Genomic DNA, 18,011 nt, shown 5'->3' on the forward strand with positions numbered 1-18,011 from the left:
CATGTCAGGAAAAGGCATCAGAACCCTATATAGATGGTTGTAAACTAGCCAGGTGGTTGTGTAGAATTGAACTCTGGTTGTCTGGAAGAGCAGCCAGGACTCTTACTACTGAGCCATCTTCTCTCCCGGCCCATGTTTGACAATGCAAGAAGTACTTGTGGATACACAATCACAAGGAATGAGGTGTCTATTTTACATAAAAACTTACCAGTTTGGCATTATTGTTAATTCATTATATTTCAAATGTTTTTTTTTTCTTTTTCCAATTTTTTTATTAGGTATTTTCTTCATTTACATTTCAAATGCTATCCTGAAAGTACCCTATACCCTCCCCTCCACCCTGCTTCCCTACCTACCAACTCCCACTTCTTGGCCCTGGCATTCCCCTGTACTGGGGCATATAAAGTTTGCAAGACCAAGGGGCCTCTCTTCCCAATGACGGCTGACTAAGCCATCTTCTGTTACAGAGACACGAGCTCTGGGGGTACTGGTTAATTCATTTTGTTGTTCCACCTATAGGGTTGCAGACTCCTTCAGCTCCTTGGGTACTTTCTCTAGCTCCTCCATTGGGGGCCCTGTGTTCCATCCAATAGGTGACTGTAAGCATCCACTTCTGTGTTTGCCAGGCACTGACATAGCCTCAAAAGGGACAGCTATATCAGGGTCCTTTCAGCAAAATCTTTCTGGTGTATGCAATAGTGTCTATCAAACGTTTTTTGTATGTGTGTGTTGCAGGTTTCCTTGTTGGTTTCTTACATATTCACTATGTAGGTCTGCCAAAGCAATTGCAATATCTGGCCGGGGTCAGTCCAAGAAAGGTCTGGATGTAGTGCACTTCCTAGAGTGTTTATCTATCCACTCACTGGATCTGTGAACCCCATTAAACAGGGTGTTCATAACTGTTTTCTCAGCACCATACAGGTTGAGACTTCAGAGCAGAAATTCAGTATCATTCTATCTACTTTTATAAATACCTACTAGGAAAATTCAAGAAACCTCTTTTTGACATGGAGCTAGTGTCCCTCTGCACTTTCCTTCTGGTCTCTCTTGACTTTATCTTATTCCTGCTCAGGAATGGAATAAAAGCTGTGAAAAATAAGTAAATAAAAATCAAAATAATACAAAACCCTAGCTGGGCGGTGGTGGCGCCTGCCTTTAATCCCAGCACTTGGGAGGCAGAGGCAGGTGGATTTCTGAGTTCAAGGCCAGCCTGGTCTACAGAGTGAGTTCCAGGACAGCCAGGACTGCACAGAGAAACCTTGTCTCGAAAAACCAAAAAAAAAAAAACCAGAAAAAAACAACCTTAATGATTTTTATAGTATAAATCTTAAGCACATATTAACAAGAGAGGAGAAAGGAAAAAAGGAAAGAGGGAGGGAGATACAAAACTAAGAATAAATATAACTTTATCTATTTATGTCTGTAGGGAAAGGGCTGACTGAAACAAGATTCTTTGTATAATTGGCATATGCTAATTATCAGTTATAAGTACATACTAATGACAGCCATCAAGCTTCAAAGCAATCTTTAGAACTTTATTTTCTACCAAAGTACTTGCATATTTCATGAGGTTTTTTAGTGTAATTAAAAGTGGCCCATGAAAACATATGTTGCTAACATGTTTCAAGGAAAACATGTTTCATTTCTGTTTGCAGTGGACAAAGTTTAATTGTTTAAAATATCTACCTCCTTCTTTATCGTTTCTTTTGGTTTCCATTAACTCATTTATTCTCTTTACCAGGTGATCACATCATGCCTTTCTTTGCCCTCCAGTCCTACCTACCCTCTGTCTTTTCTCCTCATTTCCTTCTCCCATTCTCCCCAGAAAAGGAGAGTTACTAACAGAATATACAAAATGAATCCAAGACCACCAGTACCTTCCGCCTTCAAAAAGGACTTTCCAAACTGTACTAGCAGGCCAAGTGCAGAGCCAGATAAGGAAGCTGGATGACTAAACAAATGTAAAAACTTAGTTTGGGTGTTCAAAATGATTAAGCCTACAAGCTGCCAAAACAATATTAGCCGTTCTCAGAGAAATAACCATAACAGGATAGCAGCTCCCAGAGAAATCCCCTACCCCGCCCCACACTAAATTCTGAGAAAGACCACAAACCGCACTGACCTTGCTAGGATTCCCTGTGACGTTAGTAGCTGTGACTGACCCATAAGTTCAAAATGTACTATTGCTTTGCTGACCAAATCATAATAACCCACCATGGGGGCAACCAAAGTGAGTCACTAGGTCAGAGGTAGTCACTATACAAACCAACCAATGTCTGAAAGGGTTACTTGCTACACCACAGAGGTAGTCACTATACAAACCAACCAATGTCTGAAAGGGTTACTTGCTACACCAATGAGAACCCTGTTGCTTAAATCTGCTCCTTACAAGGTATAAAAAGTGTGTTCTTTTTTGTTCTGGGTCTCTCCTCTGGCCTGCATACAGAGAGGGGAGTCCCCAACATATTGGATCAATAAAAATCCTCATGCGGTTTGCAGTGATGGCGATCTCTGTGGTCTTTGTGAGTAAGACTTCAACACCTACTCCTCACCCCCACCAGGTACCATACCACCCTGGCACACCCAAGTTCCATCAGGACTAAATGCATCCTTTCCCACTGAGGCCAGACAAGGCAGCCCAGCACCTACCTGCTGGCTGGTAAGGAATTTGCATGTTGGTACTCCTTTTCCCTGAATTAGGAGTAATCCATGGAAATGAACCCTTGCCAATCCCAGTTGTAGACAGCTGCTCAACATAAGAGGGCAATTCAGGTTGTGCCACTCTAAGTCACTGCAGGAATAGCCATAGGAGCTGAAACTTGAATCACAGGGATAATGACTTCCATTTCCCAATATAATAAGTGCACTTCTAAATTTGAAAGCAGTTTTCAAAAAATGTCTGAAACTATTCTTACTATCCAGAAACAGACCAATTCTTTGACAGCTGTGGTGCTTCAGAACTGATGGGTGCTAGATGTCCTGACAGCTAAAGAAGGTAGTCTTTGCTTATTCCTCCAAGAAGAATGCTGTTTCTAAGTCAACCAATCCAAGATAGTGAGAAATAAAATCCAGTAGCTAGAATCAGACATACAGAATTTCAGGGAACCCAAGACCTCCAGTTCTGGGATTTTCCAGAACCCAACATGGATACCCCCAACCCAAGTGGATACTCCCTTTTGTAACGCCTCTCCTAGCCATCTTCCTGGTTTTATTATTCACACCCTGCCTCATTAATCTTCTACATTCCTTCAATGGCAAATACAAAAAATTTATAAACAAACTATTAATCAGTTCCTGTTACAGGATTACTAGACACTGTCTACAGAGGAGCTGCTGTCAACAGATGAACCTGGTGTGAACATTTACTAAGTAGACCCCAATAGTGAATGTTGGCTACACCCCAAAATTAATGACCACCCTAGACAGCAGGAAGCAGTTTAAGAGAATCCATACCCCCATTCTTTTAGACTGACATTTTGTCCTATTGATGCTGTCCTTTGCCTTACAGGGGATTTTCAGTTTCATGAGGCCCCATTTATTGTTGATCTTAGCACCTGAAATATGGGTGTTCTGTTTAGGAGGTGGTGACCTTTCTCAATTAGTTCAATAGCCCTGACACTATAATATTCTACAAACAGGAGACCTCCATAAGTGTTCTTTGAGAGATTTCACTCAGCTACTGATGGAAACAGATGCAGAGACCTACATCCAAATATTAGACAGAGTTTGGGGAATCTTCTGGAGGAGGGAAAGAAGGATTGAAGGAGCCAGAGAGGTCAAGCACACCACACCACACCACACACACACACACACACACACACACACACACACACACACACACACACTAACAGAATCAACCAACCTAGCCCCATAGGTGCTCACTGAGACTGAACCAACAACCAGAGTGCTTGCATAGGATAGACCTGAGCCACCTAGAAATGTAACAGTTCTGCAGCTTGGTCTTCATGTGGCACCTGGGACAATAGGAGCAAGGGCTCTCTCTGACTGTTGCCTGCCTTGGGATCCCTTTCCCCTAAGTGGGCTGCCTTATCTAGACTCAATAGAAAAAGATGCACCTAGGTCAGCCAACATATATTCATGGGAGGCCTCACCTTCTCTGAGAAGGGGAGGGGAGTTGGGAGAAGGGAGAAGAGAGGGAATGATTGAGAGGACGGGAGGGAGGGGAAGCTATGATATGTAAACTAACATAATATAGGGTGTAAAATAAATTAGAGAATGACTGAAAACATACCGTTTTCCTCTTGTTGGGTTCCCTTCTACATCCTTGACATGGAGATGTTTGCCTTGACTTACAGCATCTTGTTTTGTCCTGTCTGGCTGTCATCTCTGGGGAGGAGTGTTTCTGTGTATCTGGAGAAGTTAGTAGGAGTGGAGGACATTGAACTATTTACACTATTGCAGTTTGATTTTGCTCTAGTATCATTGGCACTGTGCCCTGGTCCTTTTCTCTATAGTAAGAAAGTATTTCATTTAATTTTTATTTTCACAGGAGCCCACAATAGAGAGACTGTAAATACCTAACTTCAAACAACCTTTGTCCACAGCATTGGTGTGGGAAGTGCCACACATGGCCTCTTGTTTGTAAGAGCCGAAGGAGGAGGTAGTCTATGTTATTTTTACCTTCCCATACCCAAGAGCCACCAGGAGCTGCAGCTTAAAGAGGAAGTATACATTACAGTGCTCTGGAAACACCTGAGCAAGGGTGAGGAAGAGAGACTGGCATTTCTTATCAATGGTTTCCTGAAGGAGCAAAGTCTGCTGGTAGGAAAGGCAGAAGAATCAAAAGAAGAAAAAATGTGGAATAAAATCACTCTGAGGCCCAGGTGAGCTAAACAACCTTGAAGACACGTGAGGACATTGTAGCCCATTTTCTACTGCCAGAAGGATCAGTACAAGCTCAGCTTTTGTTAGCTACATTTTTAATGAGTTTCTATCTAGTTATATTTTCAAATACAAATAAATCATACTTGCACGTGTTGGGGAGGGGTTGGTGGTGATGGGGACCTTCTTAGCCTAGGCCTTGGTGAGAACACACTACCCCCAAGCACTTTTAGTGTGTGTCTGTGCTGCCCTCTACTGGCCAACAGGTTGATCTGAATCACAGTATTGCTTCAGAGCCAGTAAGGATCATTCTTCAAAATATGTATTACCTGAGACAGAAAAGTCACAATCCATTAATAGCTGCATTCTATAGATTTGAGAAGATCCTACAAACCAAATTAATTATCTTACTTAGGGTTTCTATTGCTGCAATGAAAAATCATGATCAAAACAATTTGGGGATGTTTATTTGGGTTCCCAACACAGTTACTTGGGGAAGCTTTTGTGTATTAAATAGCCATGCCTTGTTTCTTCCTACAGGTCCCACTGAACATCCTGTCACTAACAAAAAAAAAAAAAACAGGACCTAATAGCCTAATAGATCTTTTAAGAACTTATAATGTATTATGTTAAAGAACCCAAGTCCCACCAAAGGGCTTTAGAATATTCTCAGATGCCATCTGAGACCAATATGAATATCTCAACTTTGTTAAACCCACACACTAATGTTTGCAGCAATGGAAATATTTTTAATTTTGTACTGATATACCTAAGAACTGCTTTAACTTAAGACTTTTTTTGAGTTGTAACCATAAGAACTCCATGAAACTGTTTCCGTGTTGAAAGATGATATTTGAAGTAACCTAGATCTGTTTTCAGTACATGGCTACTCATAATTGGGCCCAGAAGAAACTATTTTTTTTCTTTCCTTTGAGATCAGAGCCGTGATTTTGTATCAACAAGACGAACTCCACTTCTCCACTAATAGGTGTCAATCTTAACTCTTTGTTGATGACACAAAGAACCTGAGCATTGCATTGTGGGACATCATAGGATCACTTCCACTAATGATCCTTAAGCCATAAGGAAACTACATCTTGCTTGCAAACAGACCTCTAGGATCAGGCTCATGAAACAGAAAACTCAAGATAATCAAAATAAAAGTACTTTGGTTAGGTAGAAGAAGAAAAACACTCCACTGTGGAGTTAAGCTACATAATAATTTTAAAGTTGTCTTTTAATTTTCTGTTAATAATTTGGTTTAAAACGTTTAATTAAACATTTGTATCTGTGGGTGAGTGGGAGTCCCAAGGGCGGCCAGAAGAATATAATGGATCCTCCTGCATCTAGAGTTACAGAGGGTTGTGATCTAGCAGAAGGGAGTCCTGGGAACCCAAGTATGGTACCCTAAAAGAGCAGGCGGTGCTCTTTATTGTACAGTCATCTACTTATCCCATATTTTTGTTTTTAAAATAATTTTATATTAAAATATGTTTATACGATTTCTTTTATCTCACTGCAACTCTTTTCATGTATGTATCCCTCCCTGATCTACCCCAAATGCACGACTTCTATTTCTTTGTTACAAATACACACACACACACACACACACACACACACACTCACACAGGCACAAACAATTACACATACAAACATGAATACACGAGTGTATGTATAGATGCCTAATATATAAATACAACCTGTCGAGTCTTATTTACTATAAACTGTGTATAGAAGGTTGGAGATCTTGGCAGGTTTCGTTGTTTTTGTTATTTGCTTATTTATTTGTTTGTTTTTGTGCTTGAGTGTGGATTGATGTCTATTTGCAGGTGAGGGCAGGAACACTTTAAGTCTAGAGCCTGCAATTGGGCAGAGGATAAAGAGAGCAGGCTGAGAGTTTTAGAGACTGGAGAGATGGGGAGACACAAGGAGAAGGAAGAAAGATGGAGGAGGAGAAAGACTAATAAGATCTAATAAGATCTGAGTGGCTTTAAATTGCCACAGGTAGCTATAAATGTCATATAAGGGATAGATAATGACAGGATAATTTGACTAGTCTGGGTGAACAGTTTATATCAGTATCTATGGGCTCTCAGTTTATTGTGTGGGCATTTTGTTGGTTGAGAATTTTCTGATATAAATCTGACTGATAAATCACAAGCCTCCAGAGTTTTGATTTTACCGGGTTGTGGGGATTTGTGTCAGCTAACAACAGGGGACATATAGCTGGGAATGCAAGCAGGACCCACAGCAAGAGAACTGGGAGTTGGGCAGCCACACCATGAGTACCATGGAAACCTTGAGGGCACGGAGACCTCGAGAATATAACATAATCAACAATAGTGTGGGTGCCTTATTTAATATTTCATGCAATGGTGGCGATCTAACAATTGAAGCCATAATCCACTAGAAATTTAAGATTCTTAGCCCGTGAGTCAGTCATTTAGTCTGGGCAAGCCTCACAGGGACAAGTAACACAATGACTCAAGGGTGCGAACCTTAAAACAGAAAATGGACAGATTCCTGCTTGCAGGCTCTGAGGACCCCTGCTCTGGGGAGTGCAGGCTGCTCTGAGTCACAGAGAGGCAGAGATTGGAAGCTGCCTACTTCTTGGAGCAGATATCGATTGAACTATGAATTTATAACATTGGGATTATTTGCTTTTAGGATAGATTTATATACAGATTTTGACCGAATCATATGGGGAATTTTGCCAGTGGTTCAGAACTAGTATAGGGAAAACTTACTCACTGACTCCAATCAGAGAGCAGTGATAATTGCCAGCTATGAACAGGTATTAATACAACAAATTTCTGTAGCTCTGGGCAGAGAGCATAATGGATAGATGGTCTAATATATATAGTCTACAGGATACTCATATTCTTTGTGGGTTCCATGGGAATTTTGTGTTAATATCCTGGTGTGTCACATTAGAATAGGCCTAGAAATAGGTTTATACAGTATTGGTTTAGTTTCCTTCATTTGTTTTGAATAGGTATTATTATCAAAATTGGTAGGGTTATGAATTTTGTGGTTGTTTTATTATTCCTCTGGAAGAGAAGGAGAGCGACAAGATTTCCTGGTTGCCAACTAGAGGATATGCTGACTTGGGAGAAAGGTTTTGTCTTTGCATTTTTAGAGAAGGTTATTAGACTCTGGACACCTTCCAGAGCTATATGGATCAGCTGTGACAGAGGGGGGACCCCCTGAAGAACTAGAGTCAAGACAATCAAACAACAAAGGTAAAGACTTTTTATGCCATCCTTCACGTGGCACAAACGAAGACTTATGATTGCCACAGAATTTCATCCTAACTAGTCTGAACACCCTACCCAGACTAAAACAATCCATACAGATATATTGATAGAACTAAAATTTTGTTTTGAGATTTCTGTATTACAGAATGCACAGCTTGGTGAGTTTCTTTGCCAGACATGATGAACTGATCTCCTGATCTCATAGACTTTCAGCTGGATCCAGTCAGGACAGGGACACCAGAGGCTACAGCAACCATTGATGTAGCCTTTTTAAGACCAACCAACTCTGTCATTTTCCCTAACCCTGCCCATTCAATATCTCTTAATGCCCATATTAGGCTGGGAAAAGTTATGAAGAGTCATCCCACTTCCCTGGGCTTGGGGGCTGGCAGTGATCATTCTGAGGTTGTCTTTCTGGGGAATTTAGTAATGGTCAGACTTTAACAGGATATAGATAGAATTGATTATGTGGCCATAATCTCATTTGGTAGAAATCTTTATAATTGTTACCAACTCGAAGTTATAATTTCTTACACGGGTACAGAATTTATTTTGATGCAGAATCAAGGTTTTTATTAGTATAAATTTCTTCTATTGATACAAAATTTTTGAAAATACAGAGCTAGATCCACTTCTTCGATAAATGTCATTACAAACTGATCTAAAATGCTTATACATTATGAAATAAGGTCCAGATAACAAATTCTTGGCTCTTAGTTAATTTAGATATATTATTTGCAAGATATTTTGTTTAGAAATAGCTGAGTTAATGGAAAACAGTCCAGATTATTTTACATAAATAGGTAGTTTTCAAAAACATCAGAAATCAACATCATGTGACATTTAATGATATTTATTCATTTATTGTTGAGACACATCTGTTCCTGACATCATCATTTCTGGATTCAAAGAAGAAAGTAAGCATCAGTGGAGTTGTTCTAGTTGTGGAGAGACAACCACTAGGCAAGAGTTGCCTCAGTTCATCTATAGTCTCATATTGTTCATGAGAGGACACACGTTACAGGATAGCACAGCTTAGTTCTGCTAAGACAGAATAAGCTAGTCCTTAATATTTCCTGTTTCAAAGGACTGTCAGATGATCCTGTGCCAGAAGGCTGAAGATTGATACTCCAACTTCCTGACACACAGGGGTGGTATAGGTAAGCAGCTGTCTCTACAACTTGTCTCAGTTCTGGAAGCTGTATTAGGTTTCCTATATTTTCAGATAATATTGTTCCTTCTTGGATTTCTGACAGGATTGAAGACTAGTTATAGTCTCATAGTCAACCCAGGCTATTTAGTATAGAGAGTATATATTTGAGAGGATAGTGTTCAAATAGTATGCAAGCTAAACTAGGACATAACAGATATGGAATTATAAGCCTCTATTTAAATGGCAAAAATGATGAACTCTATATTAGGTGTAAGATACAGTTTATAAATTACAAAATGGTAATAGTGGTGTTCAATTTATTTTGGAGAGGAAAGAGCCTTTTAACTGGACAAAAAAGGAGAAATATGGATTGTTGTCTATATGCAGGTGAAGGCAGGCACAAGATAATAGGGCATAACCAGCAATCACTAGAGCCTATTATTGGGTAGTGGATAAAGAAGGCAGTCTGACAGTATTAGAGATGGGAGAGATAGGGAGACACAAGAAGAAGTAAAGAGCCTTGCGCTATCTTGGGTGTGATCTAGTCAGAGGGCCTGAAGGTCCCCAGAGGACTCTCCATGCTGCAGGCACCCTAGCACACCCAGGTCCTTGAGATCACTGGTGAGTGGAACACAACATCAGTTCCAAAAAACCCAGAGGGTCTTGTGCTAGCAGCAACAGGGACAAAGGACGGCTGCTGGCTGGGGTTCATTCTGGTCTGCACCACCCCCATGTCATCTTCTGTGCGATCTCCACGGAGGGCCCCAAGTTCCCCAGATGTCTCTCCATGCTGCAGGCACCCTAGCACACCAAGGACCCTGAGATCACTGGTGAGTTCGGCAACATCAGCTCCAAAATACACAGAGGGTCTTGTGCTAGCAGCAACAGGGTCAAAGGACAAAGGCAGGCCCTAGCAAACCCAGAATCTTGGGATCACTAACACCAATCTAAGCAGGAGAGCATGGGGGCAGCAGAAGCAAGAGAGCTTCGTGAACAGGGTCCCTTCGGTCCTTCATCCTCAGCCAGGAGACAGAGCTGAGATCCAGACCCATGGACACCTTCCCTGCCAGAGGAGAGTCGGCCTCCAGGGAGGGCTCTGACTCCAGGAATCAGGAGGTGGATCTGAGCTCCAAATTTCTGTGCACCTTCCCTGCAAGAGGAGAGCTTCCCTGCAGAAAATGTTCTAACCACTGGGACACAGGAGAGAGTTGGTCACCCATGAGTGATGACAGAGGCTAAAGAATCACAGGAGGAACAAGCTCCAGCCAGAGACAGGTAGAATATCTAACACTAGAGATTACCAGATGCCGAAAGGCAAAAAGAATCTTATGAACAGTAACCAGGACCACTGGACATCATCAGAACACAGTACACCCACCACAGTGAGTCCTGGATACCCCAACACACCCAAAAAGCAAGATTCAGTTTGTGTTGCTTCTATTCTTATGCTTGCCTCTTGCCATTTGATTATTTCAAGTGCTCCCTGCCCTTGATTTTTTGATTGGAGCCTGTGTTTCCTCTAACCCCAGTTGCGTCAGAACTTCTCAAAGTCCAGCTTTCTTTGTAATCCTGTGATTGTGGGATCATGTGATGCTGAGACCCTGAGATCCTGATGTGACCAAGCTCCTGGGATCCTGGGTGTTAGAGTGCCTGGAAGTTGTACCTCCTCTGGGGACTGGGGAACTGTCTGCTGAGTTCAAAACAAATGTAGACCACAGCTAACCTGAAGGAACCTGAGACACTGGTCAGTGGGGTTCCTGTGTCTGTGCTCCAGCTGGGCCCAGGCACTCCTGGTTCTCTTTGAAAAGATGTTGTGTCCTACTCACCAGTGATCCTAAGATCCTGGGCATGCTAGGGTACCTGGGGTGGGGGTAGAGAGTCCTCTGGGGACTGTAAGACAGTCCGCTGAGTTTGGGCCCAAGGTCCTGATGACTTACTTGATAATTGACTTACTGGGGAAGAGTGACCACATCTGACTTTTTAGGTCTATCAAGCCTCAGGCTCTGAACATTAGTAGCTGCAAAAACAAATGCTGTCGTCAGAACCCTCACAAGAAACAACTTAAGAGAGAAAGGAGTTTACTTTGCCTGCTGTTCTTGGGATGCTACAGCATGGTATTGTGGGAAAGGACTTGTGGAAAGAGGAGAGGCCTGGTCACAGTGTATCCTAACAGGAAGCAGAGAGAATGTGCTCAGCTTGATTTCTCTCTTTAATTCATGTCGCATCTGCTCTCGACCAGAAAGAACTACAGGGCCACCAGTTCTTCTAACAGCAATTTATTCAGCAAGCTTCAGTCTACATCTCTCTCCCTCTTCATCTCTCTCTTTCCCTGAACCCCGGGCCTCTCACTCTTATATACTCTCAGCCCCCATCCACTCACAATAGGCTGCGTCACCTCACCAGGCACGCAGCTTCAGTCAATCAGGCCCGCAGGGGCACATCTCCACCAAATATGGACTTGTTTACACCGCCAGCATCATGGTGCACCTGCGCAGTTCTCACGATGGTCGTGGCTTATTTTCAGGTGTATGAGGAAGTCAGGTGCAAGTCATAAGATTTAGCAGCAGTCCCAGGCATCATCTTGGGACTACTGCCACACCTGCTCCTCACACATTCAGTTCTGGCCTCTAGTCCATTAGATGGTACCACTCCCATTTTAGTTGGTTTTACCTTTCTTCTCAGTCGCAGGTTTTAGGAAATATTCTCAGGTGGATTTCCATACAGATTCTAAATCCATAAACATGCTTAGCCATCACTTGGAACCTGTAGTGGCTATTCCTGGTTGTCAACTTGACTATATTTGGAATGAACTACAATCCTGAATTGGAAGGCTCACCAGTGACCCTAATCTGGAGGCTGGGAGATAGAAATTTCTGATCTGGATCTTAAGGCATAGTGGCTATGGATTCCAGAAGATTAAGACAGGGAGATCTCAGAGTTCAAGGTCATCTGGGATTAAAGGTGTGGTAGAACACACCTTTAATCTGGGCTACACCTTCTGCTGGAGACCAGATAAGGACATTGGAAGAAGGGATTCTCACTCTCTCTCCTTTGCCTGCTTGCCCTGTGGGACTTAGTAACTGCTAGATCCTTGGACTTCCATTCACAGCTACTGAAAGACTCCGAGAGGAGCCCCTAGCTCAGGCCTCAGGACAATAGTGGACACCCAAGAACTCACGACAGACCGAGCTTGTTGCAAACCACATGAGGTTTTATTCGGGGAAAGCCAGAGCTCTGGGGACGACTCATATCCCACACAGGGGTAGAGGAGTCATCCTCGAGGGGAAAGAGTTCCCAGTTTTTATAGGCCCTCAGGGGGGAAAGGAGAAGAGGGAGAGTAGGGGATTTCCAGATCTAAACAATGTCTATTCTCAAGAAATGGGTATGGGAGGGGTACAAGGAAAGAGTCTAATGAAGGTGCAGCAATGGACACACACCTGGTCAGAACATTGGCAGACACACAGGTTCAAGGAGTGGCCAGAGCATTGTGCACCTCTATTTTTCTAAATCAGTGAAGCTAGTTCTGCTAACACTGACGTCTATCTTGCCAATTTCAGGACTTCTGTGTCCTTTTACATTCTGCCAGGATCTTTCACTACTACTGAACCATTGTTGGGAATTGGACTGCAGACTGTAAGTCATCAATAAATTCCTTTACTATATAGAGACTATCTATAAGTTCTGTGACTCTTGAAAACCCTGACTAATACAGAACCCAAACACCAAAATCAGATAAGTAGATATTTTGATTGGCATTGGGATGAGGTTTTGGCAAAAGAGATCATCTCTCAACTAGACAGGGTCTAATCACCTAAATAAGAGGTTTCTGTGAATTCAGGAGAGTTAGTTTCTGAATTCAGTTAAAGTTTGAAGGTGTGGTAGTTTGAATGTTTGTTACTAGAAAGCACAACTTGCTCTCACCTTTGAGGATTCCATTTGCTGACTTGCTAGGGCTCAAAGAGCAAATCCTTGGAAGTATTTAATGTCTTTAGCCACAGTCTTGTACCTTTTCTCCAACTTCAGTGAAAACTTCTAGTTTTCTACTCTGGGTGCTAAGAGTCATTTATGGGGCTGGGTCTAGTGGAGCTTACCTTCAATACCAGCATCATAAAACAGAGAGGTAAAAAGAGCTCTGAGCCTTGTATGCTCACCTTGTCTGCAGAGTTCAAGCACAGCCAAAGCTATACAGACAAACTGTCCAAAACCAAAACCAATCAAACTACAACATAAAAAGCATTTATAAAATGGTTAACTTTGTCACCTTGGTGCACTTTAGATACATCAAGCAAACATACCTGATGGCATTGTGAAAAGAGGCTTTGGGCCGATGCTCCAATCTGAATGTGGAGGTACTGTTTCATAGGCTGACCCCATTTGCTGGTGTCATGAGAGAATAAGAAAGGGAGTGTAAATTTACTATGACCCTTGCCTTCTCTCTGCTCCCGACTGTGCACATCCTGACCACTTGCCTCTCACTCTTGCCATGATGTCTTCTTTGCTGTGATGGACAGTATTCCCTTGAACTTTGAGACAACGAAGACCCTTTTCCAGGAAAAATGCTTCTTTTGGGAATTTCTTCACAGCAAGTGTCACTGGTCTTACTAGGAATCAGGCAGAGGTATTAGATTTTTTTAACAGATGCTAAAGGAAATCTACTTTCTCTTGGGCATAGAATGTGAGAGTTGAGTTATACACCTGACCTTGAGAGAACCTGTCATTTTAACCTGCACCAAAGATTAGAACATTACATTATATTATCCCTTTATCTTGTGAGTTAATCCCACAAAGGAGACCATCCCACAAGAAGGCTGGTTCACCTGAAGATATTCCAAGGACATGGGAGGAATGATCAACCCCATAATGAGCTGCTGTTCTTACACTTCCCTACTACCAGTTGGTCAGTCATTTTCACTGCCAAACTAGCCTGTTGCCCTGGTTCCAACTCAAAGCTGTGAATACAGTCTTTCTCCTTCCAATACCTGTGTAAATTCTAAACATGCCTGCTGAACTATTCTGGGCTTTTTGCCATTTTCTTATGTAGACGATCTTTTTCTATTGTGTTTGCAGACCTCCACTGCTGCCCCTAACTCTAAAGACATGACTCTTCCTCATTAGCTCCTTTAATTTTTTATTAGATATTTTCTTCATTTACATTTCAAATGCAATCCCAAAAATCCCCACAACCCTCCCCCAATCCTTCTCCCGTACCCACTCACTCCCACTTCTTTGCCCTGATGTTCCCCTATACTGGGGCATATAAAGTTTGCAAGACCAAGGGGCCTCTCTTCTCAATGATGGCCAACTAGGCCATCTTCTGATACATATGCAGCTAGAGACATGAGCTCTGAAGGGTACTGGTTAGTTCATATTGTTGTTCCACCTATATGGTTGCAGATCCCTTTAGCTCCTTGGGTACTTTCTCTAGCTCCTCCATTGGGAGCCCTGTGTTCCATCCAATAGCTGACTGTGAGCATCCACTTCTGTGTTTGCCAGGTACTGGCATAGCCTCACAAGAGACAGCTATATCAGGGTCTTTTCAGCGCTCCACTATGTTCATAGCCTTATTTATAATAACCGGAAGCTGGAAAGAACCCAGATGTCCCTCAACAGAGGAATGGATACAGAAAATGTGGTACATTTACACAATGGAATACTAGTCAACTATTAAAAAGAATGAATTTATGAAATTCCTAGGCAAATGGATGGACCTGGAGGGTATCATCCTGAGTGAGGTAACCCAATCACAAAGGAACTCACATGATATGTACTCACTGATAAGTGGATATTAGCCCAGAAACTTAGAGTACCCAAGATATAAGATACAATTTGCAAAACACATGAAACACAAGAAGAACGAAGACGAAAATGTGGACACTTTGGCCCATCTTAGAATCGGGAAGAAAACACCCATGGAAGGAGTTACAGAGACAAAGTTTGGGGCTGAGACGAAAGGATAGACCATCTACAGACTGCCATACCTGGGGATCCATCCGATGTAAATATTTTTAAATTTTTACCGATATATCTAAGAATTGCTTTATGATTTCTTTTTTGAGTTGCTACCATAAGAACTTCATAAACCTGCTTTTATGTTCAAATATGAAATTTGGTGTAAAGTAAATCCTTTTTCAGAACATGGCTACTCCTATTTGACACCAGAATAAAGTATGTTTTATTCCCTTGGAGATCAGAGCTGGTTTGTCTTGTTTTCTTTTGTTTTATTTTTGTTGTTGTTATTTTGTTTGCTTGGTTTTGGGGGGGGTGGTGGTTGTTGTTATTGTTTTCTCATCAACAAGAGGAACTCCACTTCTCCCCTGGATTGATGTGTCAATCTTACTCTTTGTTCATGACGCAAAGAACATGAGCTTTGCATTGTGAGACATCATGGATCACTTCCAGTAACAATACACATACACAATTACACATACACACATGAAATTACTTAAATGCCTAATATATATACCTACAACCTGCTGAGTCTTATTTACTCTTTACTGTGTATATGTGTTTTCAAGTCCAACCACCTGGAACTGCACAGCAATTAGGAGGCTCGGGTTTTTGTAATAATTCCCCCTTCTCTCAGCAGCCCTTAGTTAACTGCAATTTTTGAACTAGAGGTGGGGCTCTCTGAGATTTACCCCTTCCCATCGAATCAAATTGTAGCTTGTGGGTGGATCTGGGGTGGCAAAGAGGAGGAGTGAGGAGGAAAGTGGCTTTTTGCTCCAGAGGAGTCAGGAAAACTTTCAGAGTTGTAGAACCTAAAACTTCAGCCTGTCCTTGCTTGAACTAGGGACACTGTCACCTCAGGTAAGTTAAACCCCTGCATTCTGCAGCCCACCCTTTCACTCCATGCTGAGGACATTAGGCGGCAACAGGCACTGTAATTTCTAACCCCAAATTTGCAGATTAGATATTGAATTCAAACCCAAATTTGTGAGGAGCGGGTGTGGCGGCAGTCCCACAGGCGCCAGGGACTGCAGCTAAGTCGTATGATTTGCCCCTGACTTCCTCATATAAGCCAAAAACATCTTGAGAGCTGCACAGGTGTTCCAGGATACCGGTGAATCCATTTTGATGGAGATATGCCCCTGCTGCCCTGATTAGCTGAAGCTGCATGCCTGGTGAGGTGGCGTGGCCTGCTATGCATGGATGGGAACTGAGAGTATAAAAGAGTGAGAGGCCCAGGGTTTGGAGGAGATCTAAACAAGGGAGATATAAACAAGGGAGATCTAAACAAGGGAGATCTAAACAAGAAGAAACAGGACTGAATAAACGTGTGCAGAAGGATCCTGTTGCAGCATCATTCTTCCTGGCCAGTTGAGTGCGCGCAAGACAAATTCAGTTTTAGCTTTAACTGAAAGAGTGTTTTCTTTGATAATTTGTAAGTCTTTTAATTTTTGAGACAGCATTTTGCTATGTTGCCCAGATTGGACTGGAACTGACCATGTAGCTAAGAGTGGTTGGAACCTGCAGTCCTTCTGTCCCTGTCTCCTGAATACTTGAGTCATTGGCATGTGTCACCAAATCCAGCCACAGCTCCCAGGAGCTGACATTACAGGCTATTACTCAAGAATCTTCTCTTTCATTTTAGTGTTTCTGGCTAGTTTGATTGCTTGGTTAGTTTTTTGTTAAGCTGAAACATGGTCTCCTATAGTCCAGGCTACCCCAGAAATATATATGTATCTTAGATGAGTTTGAGCAGCAGAGACCTTCTGCCTCTACCTCCTAAGTGGTGGGACACAAGTGTCTTAACAGCATGTGGTGATGAAGAGTGCTCAAATCATGCTAGACAAGCCTTCCTGAAACTCACTACATGTCTAGTATCTACATTAAAACTTTTATTTCATTTACTTCTTGTCAGCATTCAGGAAACATAGACTCATTAAAGAAAAGTGAAATTCTCATGGTTAAGAGAAATATATAGAAAAATACATTAAATATCTTGAAGAGGAGTTTACCTCTCTTGCTAATAAGAGAAAACTCTGTTGGGTTGGAATTTGTGTGTGATTGTGTATAAGTGTGTGTGTAAGTGTGTGTGTGGAGGGAGAGGGAGAGGGAGTGGTGTGTTTTGTGGCAACCTGACACTGGCTAGAGTCATCTGAGAGGAGGGAATACACCTCCATAAGACTGTGCTATAGGCAAGCCTGTGGAGCATTTTCTTAATTAGTGATTAATGAGGAAGGGCACAGCCCATTGTGGGTAGTTCCACCCCTGGGCTCGTGGACCTGGTTCATCACAGCAAACAATCCCAAAGACATAACCTGGTACTGGCATAGTGGGCTGTTGTTTTGACACACCTGGTCATGTTTTAGGGAGGATTGTGGAAGGACTTTGGAAATTTGGACTCGAAAATCCATAGAGTGAGGAGATCTCAGTTAGATGTTCTGTAGGATGTTGGAAGGTAAGAGCAATGAGAGCAGTACAGATGATGGAGGCCTGGCTTGTGATGTTTCAGAGGGAAGCCAAGACACTACTGAGTCATTTGAGTTAAGACTTCATAGTTCAGATTTTAGCTTAAGAATCAGCTCTTGATTAACAAGTCACCAGAACAAGTAAAGTGAAACCTTTGATTTCCTGAAATATCAACAGGTCAGCTGGGGCTGAAGAATCAGCTGAGATAACAGACCAGCATTATTGAGGTGAGGTCATCTGGAAAGTGTTCTTTCAGAATCCAAAGAAGCTTTATTGAAGGTTGACAGCTGAACTAGGTAGTGAAAGAATCACCCTGGTGGTGCTGTTTTTGAAGTTACTAAGGGAAG

This window comes from Mus musculus, chromosome 5 (genome assembly GCF_000001635.26).
Source record: "Mus musculus strain C57BL/6J chromosome 5, GRCm38.p6 C57BL/6J".
Lineage (NCBI taxonomy): Eukaryota > Metazoa > Chordata > Mammalia > Rodentia > Muridae > Mus > Mus musculus.